Source organism: Neodiprion pinetum, chromosome 3 (genome assembly GCF_021155775.2).
Source record: "Neodiprion pinetum isolate iyNeoPine1 chromosome 3, iyNeoPine1.2, whole genome shotgun sequence".
NCBI classification, from domain to species: Eukaryota; Metazoa; Arthropoda; class Insecta; order Hymenoptera; family Diprionidae; genus Neodiprion; species Neodiprion pinetum.
The window spans coordinates 39,666,938-39,685,114 of NC_060234.1; the positions used below are offsets into that span (position 1 = coordinate 39,666,938).

Here is an 18,177-nt window from a genome sequence, read left to right on the forward strand (position 1 = left end):
ATAGTCACCCTTTCGTTCAGTTCCCTCCTTTTTTCTGAAAAATTACTTACAGGTATTCTAGTTTTTTGCAATCCTCTGTTTCGATTTCGACATTAGATTTCCTCGCACTGCATATATTTGAATGCATTTGAATTTAGGTCGGAGAATTCACCTCTTGAAATATTACCGCACCGTTCTCTGATCACTGCAACATTACTTTATTTCCAGTTACATTGAATACCGAATTCTTTAACGAAAACGGATGTAATCAGAGATGATTCATCAGGAGTCGCAGTGGCGTTTATTGAGAAATATAAGATCAAAATGACAGGATCAAAATATATTCTCAAAATTGCTTGAATGCTATTCGACACCTTTGAGTAATAAAAGAAATATTTTAAAGCGCTGCAGTTTTCAAGCAAACCATCAGATGAAGAATCGTGAATAAATTTCGGCTACAATACTTTCTTCGTGTTCACGGGCATAGTCGTCATACACCACGATTCCGGAAAAATCAAAAATAAACGGCCGCGATCCTATCCCGCCTCCTCTTTCCGGCCACCGTAATCCGGCCAGCAGGAAGTCTGGGTAAACGGAATCCGTCGTCTTCGGCAAGGTCTACGCGGATAACCTTTTAGTCTAATTAGTCGCATAAAATTACCGTTAATACAATCGCAAAATGAAAACCTGAATCCGTTGGATGACTGCACTGATTTGACCGTGAGTTTCACCCCTGAGGGGTTTTTGGTATAGTAGCAAGAACGATTTTTTTCACCTTTCTCCGTGTTTCCATCCGTCATTACTTGCGCGCAGCGATCAAAGAGCATGAATTAAATTTCTCATACAATTGGGACTGACGCTATTGTGAAATAATAACGTTCAAACGTAAATAAATTCATCGTTCGAGGTACCGGATGTAATTCAAAATTATCCAGTAGTTCACGTAATCCGTTTATGTATACGAATTTATGCCCTATGACATTGTTTTTCCAAGAAGTTCGGGCCACGAGAAACGTATGCCGATGTAACGCGCTTAACATAAAATACGTGCAAGCTACGTTACTTTGATTAACTTCCCGAGTGGCCTTAAATATGTATCAAGGCAACAAGGGGATTTCTCTATCGCCTCTCTCATCAGGTTTTGTGCTCGTTATGGGTCTCTAAAAATTTTCCACCGACATTTCGCGCCTCCCTTAGATATCCGAAGCCCCCTCACATCCATTCTCGGCTTCATGGGTTTGATCAAAAGTTCAAAAACTGCCGCGATTTAGACACCCTTAGCTCATCGTCGTTAAATTATCCTCCGTCGCTTTTACAGCTGCATGTCTATACACACAGCAAAATTTTCCCCTTTCCATGGAACGACGCCTCGTTCACGGCTGGTGTCATAATTTTCGCCTCTCCCTCTCGCGTCGGTCGGATGCTACAGGAAATTGATGGATTGTCCAACCTATCGGGCAGATGCGATGCAGGGTGAGGGCTTCTCGGCCCCGGTTAAACGCTATCTAGATCTTACCCCACAAATCTTATCTCAGCTAAGGCTGACCGATCTGTTGCGAATCGCCTCACGCGTGGATTCAGCTGCTGTCATTTTCAGAACTTCTTAACCCAACGGTTGTGAAATATCGTAAGAGTAATTGGTTATTATTTGCGAAAGATCTGCACCCTGAAGGCACAAAATAAATTTTGCAATTGCTCGGACGATATAGACATTACGAATGAAATATTTGAGAAATTTGATAATCGGCCTTTGTCGCCTGGCAGGTGTGTTTTCCTTTATCTATTAATTCTAAGTCCATCAACTTCGTGCAGGTGGACTGAATATCGTAAAAATCTCTTTTTGTTCTTTACTTTTAAGCATCATTTCCATGTGAAACGATAAATTCCGGAAACGAGTATCTTCTTCAATACCTCTTCAGCTAAATTTTGACAATGCACAATTCACTCGGACTAACTATTTCAAACCCTCGGATATTAATTTTCTGTCACTTACCGTAGGATAAGCGGTGAAGGAATTTGATTCGACACTTTTCATCTTAGAATTGTGGGACTTTTGAAAGCGTTCTCGAATCATTTGTCTCTGAGTAACCGCGGAGTTTGTCCCTCGATAAAATGCATCTGTAATAGATATCCAGGATACGCATCGGCAGAATAAAGAGGTAAAAGTGTATGCGCCGTTCGAGCGGAGTCCCTCGGGATTTCTCAATAACCGTATATTCAATACTTTACTGTTCACAGTGTTCACCTCCATCCGTTTAATAACCGCAGGTGCGACGGCTTCACGCTGCACTTGTATTCCTTCATCCAAGCGCAAAGTGTCTCATTGGCATCGTTAACGTCGCACTGAGGGATCGATCATTTTACTCTATAATTGCAAACGTTTTTCCGGAGCTCGAGTAATCAGCGTTAATGTTTTCTCCATGCATATTTTAGAATTCCCTGAGCTGTGCCAACCCGCTCCGTTGCCACAAGATAACGTATCTTCGCAATAAAAAATTCCTCACCTTTGCCTGACTGAAAATCGAGTTTTGTTGCGCGGAGCAGAAAAATTTTCTCAAAAATTTCCTGGATTTTCCCGGTTTTCCCCAACATGTACAGGCCGCCCTTTGTACGGGAATAAGTAGTGAAATATGATATTGGGGAGAATAAAGACTAGGTCTAAGATCGTATGAAAACGGCGACCGCGAAACGACGACCCAGGGTATTAAACAGGGTGCAAAAAGGTGCAGAAATGGGCGGTATGCAACCGCCTTCATTCCAAGTAATTACCGTCCCTTTCACAGACTTTCACGGTACGAGTGCTTTGAGAAGGATAGAACGAGGGCGAGGGTGAGATGAAGAGATATAGAAGCGTAGAAAGAGACAGAGGGAGGAAGAGTGAGTTGATTAAATGATTAAACACACCCTGGGGCGTCTTTGCATGAAACTCTCGTGATTATTATGTTCGAATTGCATTAACTTTCAGTTTTATTCGCATTTAAAATTTCTCTCTGTAATATTAATTTCCATTTCTTCCACTCTTCGTTTCTCTCGTCGCCAAGCGTCTAATAAGAGGGGGCTATCAAACGGGCGACTCAGAAAATATCAATTAATCGCAGGGTACATTTCCACGCGCCATTTACTAGGCTGCAGTCGGATCGTTATTACCCTTAATGTGGCGATATTTCCCTCTGAAACGTGCAAGTATTGCCTTATGAAAAAATCCAAGCATTTCCGTAGCGTGTGGAAATGTAACGATCATATTTAACCAGAGCTTTCATTACGAAACCGTCCGACCGGGGGATGGTTCAAACAGATCATTAAAAGTTACGGACTTCTTGGCAGGATTAATCACGAGATCTTAATCCTTGAGAAGATCCGTCGCTGGACAATTCACTCGAGTGTCATTTCATTTTTGAACTCCAGTCGCTGTCTGCGAAAGAAATCGAATATCAAGACGATAAACTTTACCTCGTCGGTTTAACGCGGATCTATACGTACCGAAAGAAATGATGAATTGCTGCACTTTATACACCGTGTCTGTCGGTAATATATTTATACGTATGTATGTGTTACAGCAGGGTAGGTAGATATACGAGAAATGCAAAGCAAACGACGGGAAGGGAATCGCTTTCTTTGCCATTCATCGTTAGACGTGAAAAACTTTATTCTTTCTCGTTACCCTTGGGCTTTGGGCGGGATTTTATTTCAAATTATTCACTTTCCATCATCGTCGTGTATTCGACGCTATTCGTTTCGACAAAACGAAACTGATATAATTACATTCCAGTACGATACCTCCGAGTAATAAATCTGCCAAGATCTTCACCTTTCCTTTCCTTGCGCGTTATCAACGTTTCAAATGTTGTCATAATTTATTGCGTGCCATACGCTGTTCTGTATAGATAAATTCTACCTGAATTACACGCGATAAATCATTGTGCTGATAAATGCGGGCAAGTATAATGCTTGTATTTTACGACTTCCGTTATACCGGTCCGACAATAATTATCACAAATCGAAGGAATCGTGTGCAAATAATTTTCACATTATTCATTGTCACCTATCCTCTTAACTGCTGTCTGCACTTATACATCCTATTGAATTTCTTCGTCGTATAGACAGCAGGTAAGGCTTCAATGAGGATGCACTTGGATGGTTCAAAGGTTCGAGATATTTGACACGCGTTATAATGATGCGCCACGTGCCTTATGGTTCACCTCACGCAACAGGAGTTACGCTTTGCGAACTCGTCAAGTCCTTGGCAAAGTCAGGTAACTTTCGCCATCCGACGCGTACGCATAATATACTCGTATATTCACCAAGTAAACGGCATTGCAACTGTTGTCAATTCAAGCGATGCAGATATCAGATTGGATGATTATCTACACAAAGATTCGGGCAAAAATTTAATTGAATATACAAACTGAGATCCATAGAGATTAAGAATGATCAGCGTCACCGCAATCGCTGTGTGATTCCATTATGAATCGTACGTCACATTCATTGATTGAATGTGGATTGCATTTCTGTGAAGAACTTTTGACCTTGTATAGATTGAAATTAAATTTTCATCGAACTTGACGCAGATTGTGTTCTCAGAGTTACCAAAACCGTACAATGGGCTAAAGAACCTTTTACAGGCAACTCTAGTTCCTCGTCCAATCATTACAAGTTGACCGACCGTACTCATCCGGATCTGAGCTCTGTAAGAAAATACTATAATAGAAATAAGAGAAGACGCGACCCGCTTTGATCTATGATATAGCAAAGATCAATAAGCGTAACGATAAATATTACATGAACACGAATGCTCTCGGCATGGTAGCAGTACGCACTGGCATGCCACGGCATCACGATAATATCGAACGTCTTATTAAAGTTATGAACCCACAAGAGCCAGCACGAGCCATTCGAGCCCCCAGAGGCTTCTCTCCTGTAGTTACCCAGCCACATGTCCGTACATTTTGTCCAACAAGAGGAAGATCGACCTCCTCCGTAGCATTTAGCTAATGGACAGTCATCGCTCGATGGCGAATCCCACCAAATATTGCTCCTTTGTTCGATCCCTTGGGATAGATAGCTCGCGTCTCGGCACTCCGTAACCTCCTTGTGTATTACATAGGTGCGTATCCGTACCTGTGTATTCGTCCACGTATACCAACTCGAGATGCGTTTACGGGACGCGTGTATCGTCGGCGGTAAGGCATGTCAAGTGGATATCTTGAAGACGGGAGCTGCAGTGTATATCTGTAGAAGCTTGAGATTTTGTATTATATCCAGACGCACGTTCATGCATGCCAACAAGAAGACGAGGAGGATACGGCAGGTGTTGCATTCGGCCTGGCGGCCCAGGGCAGCTGCAATCACGGCACGACCATCTGCCACGCGGTTGTTCGGCCGTCGATGCCTGAAGCCCTGCTGATTGGGCCCAAAACACGTGCCCTGGGAGCGGATGCGTCGGCTTAAGCCCCGGAATGGAATTTTGCTTCTTTGTCCAATTTTGTTTTCTCTTATTTTCGTTCCTTCCTTTCTCGTCCTGTTTTTGGTTTTGCATCAGTTGACGATCGGTCCGCACCCGTGGCAATGGATTTAGAAAATATACCGGCAGACCTGTTACAAACTCAGTAAATATTTATTGGAAGATTTATGCGCCCTACTATATTACTGCATAATTTTTCTGTGTACGGAAATCTGCGAGAGATCGAAAACACGCGGCCAAACTTAGACGACTCGGTATACCCAATAATACATAAGCTTCAAGTTTTCGAAGAAGATATCCTACCGAATAAATAATACGTTACGCGATAGAATATTAAATAAGAATGGAATAAGACTGCACCCACCCTGCGTATGGCACATACGTTGGGAAACTGTTTGAAAACCGGTGTGATGTAGTAAAGTTTCTCACAAGGAAAACAGCTTCGAAATGTTCCCCAGAAGTGGCTGCAGGGTACACCTATATCGTAAACGGCATCGCGACCGGGCGGCGAAGGATATAGAAGTTTGTTGACAGTTTTGCTTATAAAGTTACTTCGTGTGGTAAACGGTCCAATCAGTTGCTCTCGATCTCGCACAAGTACCACGCTACTATATCTGTGGCAGTATACACTTGGTTGGAAATTTCCTGAAGTCAAGAGATCATCCGTCACATAGTTATTCGAAAGTTTAAACCACTCCTTTATAGCGAAATGTGCTGGCATTTTTCGGACTTAAAGTACGGTATGAAAACCGACGGGGAGAAGAAATTTCAACTAAGTCACCTGCACTCAAGCGGGTAAAAAACAAGAAAGGAACGATCGATAATACGTTTGAATTTCGTTATTAAATATGTTGGAATAGAATGAAATAACTCGAACTTTTTCTACGAATAAGAAAACTTTGATCCCTGTTCCCTGTATAATTCATATCGCATAGTATAGAAATAGGGGCCTGTGTGTATATTATAGTAGGCGGTGGAATAATGCTAGCCTTTTGTAATGCACTTAAAGTTATCTATGTACCCAGACCCGTCTAATAAATAAAACGGAGCAAGGCTTGCACGCAACGACTTGGCGGAGGAACCAGAGTCAAGTTAGCCCTACGTAGTGGATGTATGCTTATAGCTATACAGCGGACAGTAATAAAAAGTAAGTGTCCGTAAACGACAGGAGCTCTCGAGCTAACCGTCGGCCGTATTTCTTCACAACGTGACTACGTCATACGTTGTCGCAGATGCCATGAAATTCGATCGCATGTATAGTCGCTTTGACCATCACGATATCCCTGACTGAAACAGGTATCAATAAATAAGGAACAAATACCATTTTTCCTTCTGAGTATTTTCAACCATCGCATAATCACTGGAAGAGTTTTTCCATACCTGCGGATCATATATATATACGTACGTCATTATGCCGTTCACGACTGTGACAAAATAATTTGACACAAGCATAGATGTAGGTACGAGCGATACGAGAGTAATACGCCTGCTGATATGTATCCCGAAATACACAGTCGATTACGATAAGCCGCTTGAATTTGTATCTATAAAAATGTTTGGTACCGAGCTATGGTCAGTGAGCTGCTTGGAACAGTACCGACATACGTATTACCGATCGGTAAATTTCTTCGCTAATCAGCACCGGGCAGGTGAATTTGAGGGTACATATCTGTGGTCGTTGACTGAAGAATGTAAGGACGGATACTCCTGGGTAAATTATTGTGACCAGTTTTCGTCGGGCAAGTGGGCCCAGGTGGGCCTGGGAGCGTAGGAGGATTCTGCTCTATCGACTTTAACTAACAGGCTCGCACCGACAATCGTAACATCCGTAGCATCCAAAGTAGTGTCGGTATGGAAGCTTGAGATTGAGTCGGTACAAAGTTAGTACGTAAGACTGCTTATCAACTGCAACTAAAAATATCGATCAGCTCGATCAGCCCGTGGTAAGACGCGTAACCGCGTCCACCGCCAACCACTCCCAACTACCTCCGAGCACCTCCGTCCTCCGAGTCCTCCTCATCGCCCTCCGCCACTTTCTCGGCCACCCCGCGCCAATCCACGACGTCCACGACCACCTCATACCACCACCGACTACCTTCGTTCCGAGTAACACAGTCTTCGCAATGATAAGCGCAAGCCAGTACTTAGCCTGTGTGTACGTACCGACTTGTCGGCGATACAAGTAATTAATAATGAGGATAAATTTCTTCAAAAATTCGTATCGAAACAGTGATTTAATTGAAGTATAGGTACCCGAGAGAAGCATGTATACATGGATCATAAATAATGATAGATCAGATGTAATAATGATGCAGAGACCAAAAAGTATAAATGTATATGCGGTCCATGTACGATATTATTATATATGATCCATTTAGGATTAATACGTGATGCATACTATAAATTTTATAATTTTCCAGGAGACAAACTAGATTATCTACAATAATACGGCTATAATATGAAAATAGAAGAATTATTCATTTCGAAAAGGGATTCTATTCGACACGTGCTCGATGTATTCCATAACATTAATATTCATAATTATTCCAACAACTTTTCATTTGCTCTCTCGATCTTGAATTATCGTAGGCATAGAATCGAAACGCTGATTTAGCTGGTCGCAAGTGAAGCATCTGCGTTGGGTGGAGGAGCGGAATTGTTTTTCGAAAAGTATTCGGATGGAAAAAAATTCAGAGTAACTGCAATACATAACGGATGCGCTAATAATGAACGAGATGAAATGGATGCTTCGTATATGAGACAGTATTTAACGCTGCGTAGTGATTTAAAGACCTAGAAAGGTGATAGGGAGAGAAAGAACGACGCTTCTCAACACTTCGAGTGTATTTTAACACACATTTGAAAGATACGAGCGAAATTTTTCATCATCCAACTGTCGCAGAACGGCAGCGTTATTAGCCGACCCGTTCACTGATGAATATATCTTCAGTCAACGGCTGACCATCGAAGGGCCTGGCCGGTTGAGTCTGGAATCGGCAGGAGAGATAAAGTGTGTATTTCTTGTATGAAATGTGAAACCTAAAATCATTATACATCATATCATATCATCATACATCATACATCATACATCGTACATCACACATCATCATACATAGTATTAAAGGTCGAAACCAAAGTTTGGATGTCGGATGTTCAGAAAGTGACGTCACCAATCTCAAATCAGCTAGCCGAATTCCTCAGTCTGGAAACAACCGCGCAGTAGAGCGGACGGATGAGAGTCGCGCTCCGCAAATTTCGAGTACCGGGTTCTCAACCTCTCGGATCCCGCGCTTCGGGTCCGCTACGTATTTCGAGTACCGGGTTCTCAACCTCCCGGATCCCGCGCTTCGGGTCCGCTACGCGGTGAAACTCGACTTCCAGGATAAGCGCTCTGTGGTTCCTGGTTCATGTTTACAATAAATAATTTCAAATCGTTTTTCGCGCAAGCCGAAATTCAGTAGCTGTCAGTCCGCTAATAAAATTTCTCGACTTCCAGGATAAGCGCTCCGTGGTTCCTGGTTCATGTTTACAATAAATTATTTCAATTCGTTTTTCGCGCAAGCCGAAATTCAGTAGCTGTCAGTCCGCTAATAAAATTTCTCGACTTCCAGGATAAGCGCTCCGTGGTTCCTGGTTCATGTTTACAATAAATTATTTCAATTCGTTTTTCGCGCAAGCCGAAATTCAGTAGCTGTCAGTACGCTAATAAAATTTCTATAACTTTACAATCTTCTCATAATCTTTTTGGTAAAATATGTCGATAAAAAAATTATATTAAACCTTACACATTATTTTTGATTTGTTCTCATGCTGAAAATATTTATTAGTATTCGAGGTATAACTCGAGGTGGTTGGCGGTGGTCGTTGGGGGTGGTTAGGGGTGGTTGCGGGTAATCGAGGTGATTCAGAAAGGGGGGCGAGGATTTGTGCTCGGTGAGTTTAACGTTTTTATAATATTCGATGGCAATTGTAATTATATTTCGTCTAATCTTTTACAAACTTTTCATCTTTACAATAAATTATTTCAATTCATTCTTCGCGCAAGCACAAATTCAGTAGCTATGAATAAGCTCATACAATTTATTATATTATTAATTAATTAATTAATATTCTTATAATATTTAATGGCAATTGCAATTATGTCGTATTTAAAATTTTTCAAACTTGTCATGCTTACAATAAATTATTTCAATTCGTTTTTCGCGCAAGCACAAATTCAGTAGCTATGAATAAGCTTATACAATTTATCATGTAATTAATTAATTAATTAATCAATTACTCAATTATATTAAACCTTACAGAATATTTTCGTTGTGTTCTTATACTGAAAATCTTCTTCTAATCTAATCTTCTTCTTCTAAATCTAATCTTCTTCAAACTTGTCATCTTTACGATAAATTATTTCAATTCGTTTTTCGCGCAAGCCCAAATTCAGTAGCTGTCAGTGCGCTAATAAAATTTCTGTAACTTTATAATCTTCTCATAATCTTTTTGGTAAAATATGTCGATAAAAACTTTATATTAAACCTTACACGTTATTTTTCATTTGTTCTCATGCTGAAAATATTTATTAGTATTCGAGGTATAACTCGAGGTGGTTGGCGGTGGTCGTTGGGGGTGGTTAGGGGTGGTTGCGGGTAATCTCGGTGATTCAGGGGGAGGGGGACGAGGATTTGTGCTCGGTGAGTAAAACACTTTTATAATATTTGATGGCAATTATAATTATATTTCATCTAAAATATTTCAAACCAGTCATGTTTACATTAAATTATTTCAATTCATTTTTCGCGCAAGCACATATTCAGTAGCTATGAATAAGCTTATACAATTTATTATATTATTAATTAATTAATGAATATTCTTATAATATTTAATGGCAATTGTAATTATGTTGTATTCAAAATTTTTCAAACTTGTCATGCTTACAATAAATTATTTCAATTCGTTTTTCGCGCAAGCACAAATTCAGTAGCTATGAATAAGCTTATACAATTTATTATATTATTAATTAATTAATTACTCAATTGCTCAATTATATTAATCGTTACACAATATTTTCGATGTGTTCTTATACTGAAAATATTTATTACTATTCAAGGTATAACCTGAGGTGGTTGAAGGTGGTCGGAGGTGGACGAGGAGGAGGACGAGAAGGACGAGGATTTGTGCTGGGTGAGTAAAACACTTTTATAATATTTGATGGCAATTGTAATTATATTTCATCTGAAATATTACAAACTTGTCACGTTTACAATAAATTATTTCAATTCATTTTTCGTGCAAGCACATATTTAGTAGCTATGAATAATCTTGTACAATTTATTATATTATTAATTAATTGATTAATTACATTATGCCTTACACAATATTTTTGATGTGTTCCTATACTAAAAGTATTCATTACTATTCCAGGTATTACCCGAGGTGGTCGGAGGTGGACGAGGAGGAGGACGAGCTGGACGAGAAGGAGGACCAGGTGGACGAGGAGGAGGACGAGGTGGACGAGGAGGAGGTGGGGTGGGTCGTGGGAGAGGACCTCTCCTCTCCTCAGAGGAGGGGAGGGGGAGGGGCAGGGAAGGGGGAGAGGTGGGCGGGGAGGGGGAAGGAACGGGACGGGAAGGGAAGGGGCGGGGAGGGGCGGGGAGGGGCGGGGAGGGGCGGGGAGGGGCGGGGAGGGGCGGGGAGGGGCGGGGGAGGGGCGGAGAGGGGAGGCGCGGGGACGGGTGGGCAGCGGGGGGGGGGGGGGGGGGGGGGGGGGGGGGAGCGGGGGGGGGGGGGGTGTACTGCTCTATTAACTTTAACGGGCTCGCATCGACATCCGTCCTCCACTCTTTCCCTCCCTCCCTCCCGCCCGCCCTCCCACCCTCCCGCCCACCCTCGCGCCCTCCCCCCCCTCCTCCCTTCCCCCCGCCGCGCCACCTCCCCCCCCCCCTCCCCTCCCCTTCCCTTCCCGTCCCTTCCCTTCCCGTCCCTTCCCTTCCCTTCCCGTCCCTTCCCTTCCCTTCCCTTCCCTTCCCCCTCCGCGCCCACCCCTCCCCCTTCCCTGCCCCTCCCCCTCCCCACCTCTGAGGAGAGGAGAGGTCCTCTCCCACGACCCACCCCGCCTCCTCCTCGTGTACCTCGTCCTCCTCCTCGTCCACCTGGTCCTCCTCCTCGTCCAGCTCGTCCTCCTCCTCGTCCACCTCCGACCACCTCGGGTAATACCTGGAATAGTAATGAATACTTTTAGTATAGGAACACATCAAAAATATTGTGTAAGGAATAATGTAATTAATCAATTAATTGATAATATAATAAATTGTACAAGATTATTCATAGCTACTAAATATGTGCTAGCACGAAAAATGAATTGAAATAATTTATTGTAAACGTGACAAGTTTCTAATATTTCAGATGAAATGTAATTACAATTGCCATTAAATATTATAAGAATATTAATTAATCAATTAATAATGTAATAAATTGTATAAGATTATTCATAGCTACTGAATATGTGCTTGCACGAAAATTGAATTGAAATAATTTATTGTAAACGTGACAAGTTTGTAATATTTCAGATGAAATATAATTACAATTGCCATCAAATATTATAAGAATATTAATTAATTAATTATTAATATAACAAATTGTATAAGATTATTCATAGCTACTAAATATGTGCTTGCACGAAAAATGAATTGAAATAATTTATTGTAAACATGACTAGTTTGAAATATTTCAAATAAAATATAATTACAATTGCCATGAAATATTATAAAAGTGTTTTACTCACCGAGCACAAATCCTCGTCCTCCTTGTCCTCCTCCTCGTCCACCGCCGACCATCTTCAACCACCCCCAACGACCACCGCCAACCACCTCGAGTCATACCTCGAATACTAATAAATATTTTCAGCATGAGAACAAATCAAAAATAATGTGTAAGGTTTAACATAATTTTTTTATCGACATATTTGACCAAAAAGATTACGAGAAGAATATAAAGTTATAGAAATTTTATTAGCGTACTGACAGCTACCGAATTTGGGCATGCGCGAAAATCGAATTGAAATAATTTATTGTAAACATGAACCAGGAACCACGGAGCGCTTATCCTGGAAGTCGAGAAATTTTATTAGCGGACTGACAGCTACCGAATTTGGGGTTGCGCGAAAAACGAATTGAAATAATTTATTGTAAACATGAACCAGGAACCACGGAGCGCTTATCCTGGAAGTCGAGAAATTTTATTAGCGGACTGACAGCTACCGAATTTGGGGTTGCGCGAAAAACGAATTGAAATAATTTATTGTAAACATGAACCAGGAACCACGGAGCGCTTATCCTGGAAGTCGAGAAATTTTATTAGCGGACTGACAGCTACCGAATTTGGGGTTGCGCGAAAAACGAATTGAAATAATTTATTGTAAACATGAACCAGGAACCACGGAGCGCTTATCCTGGAAGTCGAGAAATTTTATTAGCGGACTGACAGCTACCGAATTTGGGGTTGCGCGAAAAACGAATTGAAATAATTTATTGTAAACATGAACCAGGAACCACGGAGCGCTTATCCTGGAAGTCGAGAAATTTTATTAGCGGACTGACAGCTACCGAATTTGGGGTTGCGCGAAAAACGAATTGAAATAATTTATTGTAAACATGAACCAGGAACCACGGAGCGCTTATCCTGGAAGTCGAGAAATTTTATTAGCGGACTGACAGTCACTGAATATGGGTTTGCGCGAAAAACGAATTGAAATAATTTATTGTAAACATGAACCAGGAACCACGGAGCGCTTATCCTGGAAGTCGAGAAATTTTATTACTGGACTGACAGCTACTGAATTTCGGCTTGCGCGAAAAACGAATTGAAATAATTTATTGTAAACATGAACCAGGAACCACGGAGCGCTTATCCTGGAAGTCGAGAAATTTTATTAGCGGACTGACAGCCACTGAATATGGGTTTGCGCGAAAAACGAATTGAAATAATTTATTGTAAACATGAACGAGGAACCACGGAGCGCTTATCCTGAAAGTCGAGAAATTTTATTAGCGGACTGACAGGTACCAAATTTGGGGTTGCGCGAAAAAGGAATTGAAATAATTTATTGTAAACATGAACCAGGAACCACGGAGCGCTTATCATGGAAGTCGAGTTTCACCGCGTAGCGGACCCGAAGCGCGGGATCCGGGAGGTTGAGAACCCGGTACTCGAAATACGTAGCGGACCCGAAGCGCGGGATCCGAGAGGTTGAGAACCCGGTACTCGAAATTTGCGGAGCGCGACTCTCATCCGTCCGCTCTACTGCGCGGTTGTTTCCAGACTGAGGAATTCGGCTAGCTGATTTGAGATTGGTGACGTCACTTTCTGAACATCCGACATCCAAACTTTGGTTTCGACCTTTAATACTATGTATGATGATGTGTGATGTACGATGTATGATGTATGATGTATGATGATATGATATGATGTATAATGATTTTAGGTTTCACATTTCATACAAGAAATACACACTTTATCTCTCCTGCCGATTCCAGACTCAACCGGCCAGGCCCTTCGATGGTCAGCCGTTGACTGAAGATATATTCATCAGTGAACGGGTCGGCTAATAACGCTGCCGTTCTGCGACAGTTGGATGATGAAAAATTTCGCTCGTATCTTTCAAATGTGTGTTAAAATACACTCGAAGTGTTGAGAAGCGTCGTTCTTTCTCTCCCTATCACCTTTCTAGGTCTTTAAATCACTACGCAGCGTTAAATACTGCCTCATATACGAAGCATCCATTTCATCTCGTTCATTATTAGCGCATCCGTTATGTATTGCAGTTACTCTGAATTTTTTTCCATCCGAATACTTTTCGAAAAACAATTCCGCTCCTCCACCCAACGCAGATGCTTCACTTGCGACCAGCTAAATCAGCGTTTCGATTCTATGCCTATGAAAATTCAAGATCGAGAGAGCAAATGAAAAGTTGTTGGAATAATTATGAATACTAATGTTATGGAATACATCGAGCGCGCGTCGAATAGAATCCCATTTCGAATTGAATAATTCTTCTTTTTTCATATCATAGCTAATCTAGTAATATAGGTAAATAGGATGGTTGGAGGTGTTCGGCAATGGTAGGAGGTGGTCGGCGCTGGCAGAAGGTGATAGGGGGTGGTCGAAAGTGGCCATTGATAGTCGGAGGTGGCAGGGGGAGATAGGAGGCGTTCGAAAATGGTAGGACATTTTAAAAGTTAAAGTCGACGATGATCCGGTGCATCAATTTTATCGTTACAGATTTTCTTTTCCCATGAGGCATAGAGTATTCAATAACGATAATGCAGTCCTTAAAATTCATCATTCATCTCTGTCTGGAAAGCTAATTCGCAAGGCGTGGTATTCTATTCTATTCGCATTATTAGAAAAATACCCGTACTCTACATACACTGTGTCTAATCTTTTGCTACATTTGGTTTGATCCCCATGCTTTCACAGCACGAATAGTCGGAAATGTTTTTGATTATCCATAATAAAATAAAAGAAGTAACAAAGCTTAAATTTATTGTCAAAGCTCTAATGAATACATCAAACTGCGGTCGAATCAATTCATTTATTATTTGCACATGACCTCTGTATATTTGATAAATTATTCCTAAATACATTGAAACATATGTATTCATAATGAAATATCATGCAATGGGCTGTGTAAACTATAAACTATAATTTCTATCGAATAGCTGCTTTTATGTCAACAGGGCTTTGAGACTCAGTTCAGTTCGTCCTCCTCCACGTCCACCTCCGACCACCTCCAACAATCGCCAGCCACCGATAACCACCTCGGGTTGTACCTGGAATAGCAATAAATATTTTCAGTATAAGAACACATCAAAAACATTACGTAAGGATTCATATAATCAGAGGTTTTGTTTTTTGGCTGTAACTTTTGATGCGTCGATCGCAGCGTGTTGGGACTGCGCCCGATCGATTTCTCTCGCAAAATTACGTCGGAATAGTGCATGAAAGAATTCATTCCAGCACTATTCAAAATCGCGAAAATTTTTGCCAAAAATGCAAAGGGGTCAGCCCTACCATTGGATGAAGAATATAAAGAGAGTGACAACCGAAAATTGCTCCCTGAGATGTTCTAACGGTAGAGTTGAGAACTTATTGCAGAACATCAGAGAGATTCCGATTTCGACATGATGCTGGCTGCATTCACCTTCTGAGTAACGCAGTCTTCGCAATGGTAAGACCAAGCCAGTACTTGGCCTGAGTGTACTTACCGAGTTGTTGGCGATACAAGAAATTAATAATGAGAATAAATATCTTTCAAAATTGGTAGCGAAACAGTGATTTAATTAAAGTATAGGTACCCGAGAGAAGAATGTATACATAGATCATGAATAAAAATAGATCAGAAGTAATAATGATGCAGAGACCAAGAAGTATAAATGTATATGCGGTCCATGTACGACATTGATATATGTGATTCATTCATGATTAATACGTGATGCATACTATAAATTTTATAATTTTCTACGAAACATACTAGATTATCTACTATAATCGGCTATAATATGACAGTAAAAGAATTGTTCGTTTCGATATGGGATACAATTCGGCACGCAGTCTATACATCCCATAACATTAATATTCAGAATTGGGAGTAGGAAGAGGACTGGGATCAAGAGTAGGAGTAGGAATAGAAGTAGGATCAGGAGTAGGTTCAAGAGTGAGAGTAGGAATAGGAGTGGGATCAGGAGTTGGAGTAAGATCGTAGTAAAAGTAGGAGTAAGATTGAAGTAGAAGTAGTAGTAGGAGTAGAAGTAGGATCAGGAGTAGGAGTAGGAGTAGAAGTAGGAGTATAGGAGGAGGATAGGCGCGGGAAGGGTAGGGTAGGGTAGGGTAGGGTAGGGTAGGGGGTAGGATAGGGTAGGGTAAGGCATAGGGTAGGGTAGGGTAAGGTAGGGTAGGGGAGGGTGATGGGTTGGTGGGTTGGTAAGGTGATAGGGTGGCGGGGTGGTGGGGTAGGGTGGGATGGATAGAGTACCCCACCCTACTCCGCCTTCCACTCACCTCACCACCCCACCACCCTATCACCTTACCAACCCTCCAACCCATTACCCCACCACCATCCGCCTACCTTCAATCACCTTCGACGACCTCCGTCCTTCTCCTTCGCTTCCTCCTTCCCCACATCTTTCTTGTCCTCCTCCTCCTCCTCCTCGACCACCTCCGTTCACGTCCAACCACCGCCAACGACCTCCAACAACCTTCGCTAACCACCTCGGGTTATACCTCGAATACTAATAAATATTTTCAGTATTAGAACACATGAAAAATATTGTGTAAGGATTAATATGATTGTTTTATTCACAGATTTGACCAAGAAGATTTCGAGAAAATTATAAAAAATTATACAAATTTTATTAGCTCATTGATAGCTACCGAATTCGGGCTTGCGCGAAAAATGAATTGAAATAATTTATTGTAAACATGAAACGTTTCAAAAATTTTGGATAGAATATAATTACAATTGCCATTAAATATTATAAAAATGTTTTACCCACCTTGCAGAAATCCTCGTTCTCCTTGTCTTCCTTGTCCTCCTCCTTCTCGTCCACCTCGATCACCCGCAACCACCCCTAACCACCATCGCCCACCACCTCCAACCTGGAGCGCAGGAACCATGGAGCGCTTGTCCTGGATTTCGAGGTTCACCAGGTAGCGGGCCTGGAGCGCAGGAACCACGGAGCACTTGTCCTGGAAGTCGTGTTTCACCAGGTAGCGGACCTAGAGCGCAGGAACCACGGAGCGCTCGTCCTGGATTTCGAGGTTCACCAGGTAGCGGACCTGGAGCGCAGGAACCATGGAGCGCTTCTCATGGAAGTCGTGTTTCACCAGGTATCGGACCTGGAGCGCAGGATCCAGGAGGTAGAGAACCTGCTACTCGAAATCCGCGGAGCGCGATTCTCATACGTCCTCTCTACTGCGCGGTTGTTTCCGGACTGAGAAATTCGGTTAGCTGATTTTCGTCGTCAACGATTACTATAGATCGATGACGTCAAGAGAGAAAAAATTTTGGGTGACGTCAATTTCTGAATATCCGAACACCGGAACATCCAAAATTTGGTTTCGAACTTTAATACTATATATGATGATAAGGATGATTATGATTTGTGACAAAGTGATGTATGTGTTGAATTATAAATACGTGCAAATAAATTCTCGGGTTATCATCTTGCTATATACTACTTTCGATTACCGTGTTCGGTACGCTTTTTGTTGTAGGTGGCTACAAACCACTTGTCTCTTTCTAGACAGCATTTTCAACATTTTTAACCGCACCTTCAGCACGTAACAATGTAGTCAATACGCATCTCTTGAAATTAAACAAATGTGCAACAGTGCAAGATTTAACTATACTCGCTTCAATTTCTTTTCATGCGGAATAGCAGGTTATAACTATGAGTATCTTTTGATACCGGTAGTGTGTTCATCCGACAGGATAAAAATTGTTCTTACGGATAATGTTGCGTTGGAAACAGGATCTAATAATCTGAAAGCTATCGGATGACTTCCCTTGAAAATCAGTTATTGACAAACAGCCGTTGATCTTTCAATAATGTCATGTATATAATTCTGAATATTACAAAATTTGTCCTGTGAAAACCAGATTTTAACCGTCCTTCTTAGCACTTTGAGAAACTGTGAATTGACAATAATTAATATTTAGCATATCGACGATTGAGAAGAAGAATATGACT

The 18,177-nt window shown here is 41.5% G+C and overlaps 1 long non-coding RNA gene across 1 annotated transcript; it reads right to left on the bottom strand.

The window, feature by feature from the left end:
* Positions 1–14,909: 14,909 nt before the first annotated feature.
* On the bottom strand, positions 14,910–17,495 carry LOC138190707 (uncharacterized). The gene is made up of 3 exons (XR_011176769.1): positions 16,981–17,495; positions 16,554–16,716; positions 14,910–15,258 (listed from the first exon to the last, which is right to left on the bottom strand). It is a non-coding gene; the product is annotated as an uncharacterized lncRNA (long non-coding RNA).
* Positions 17,496–18,177: the final 682 nt, after the last annotated feature.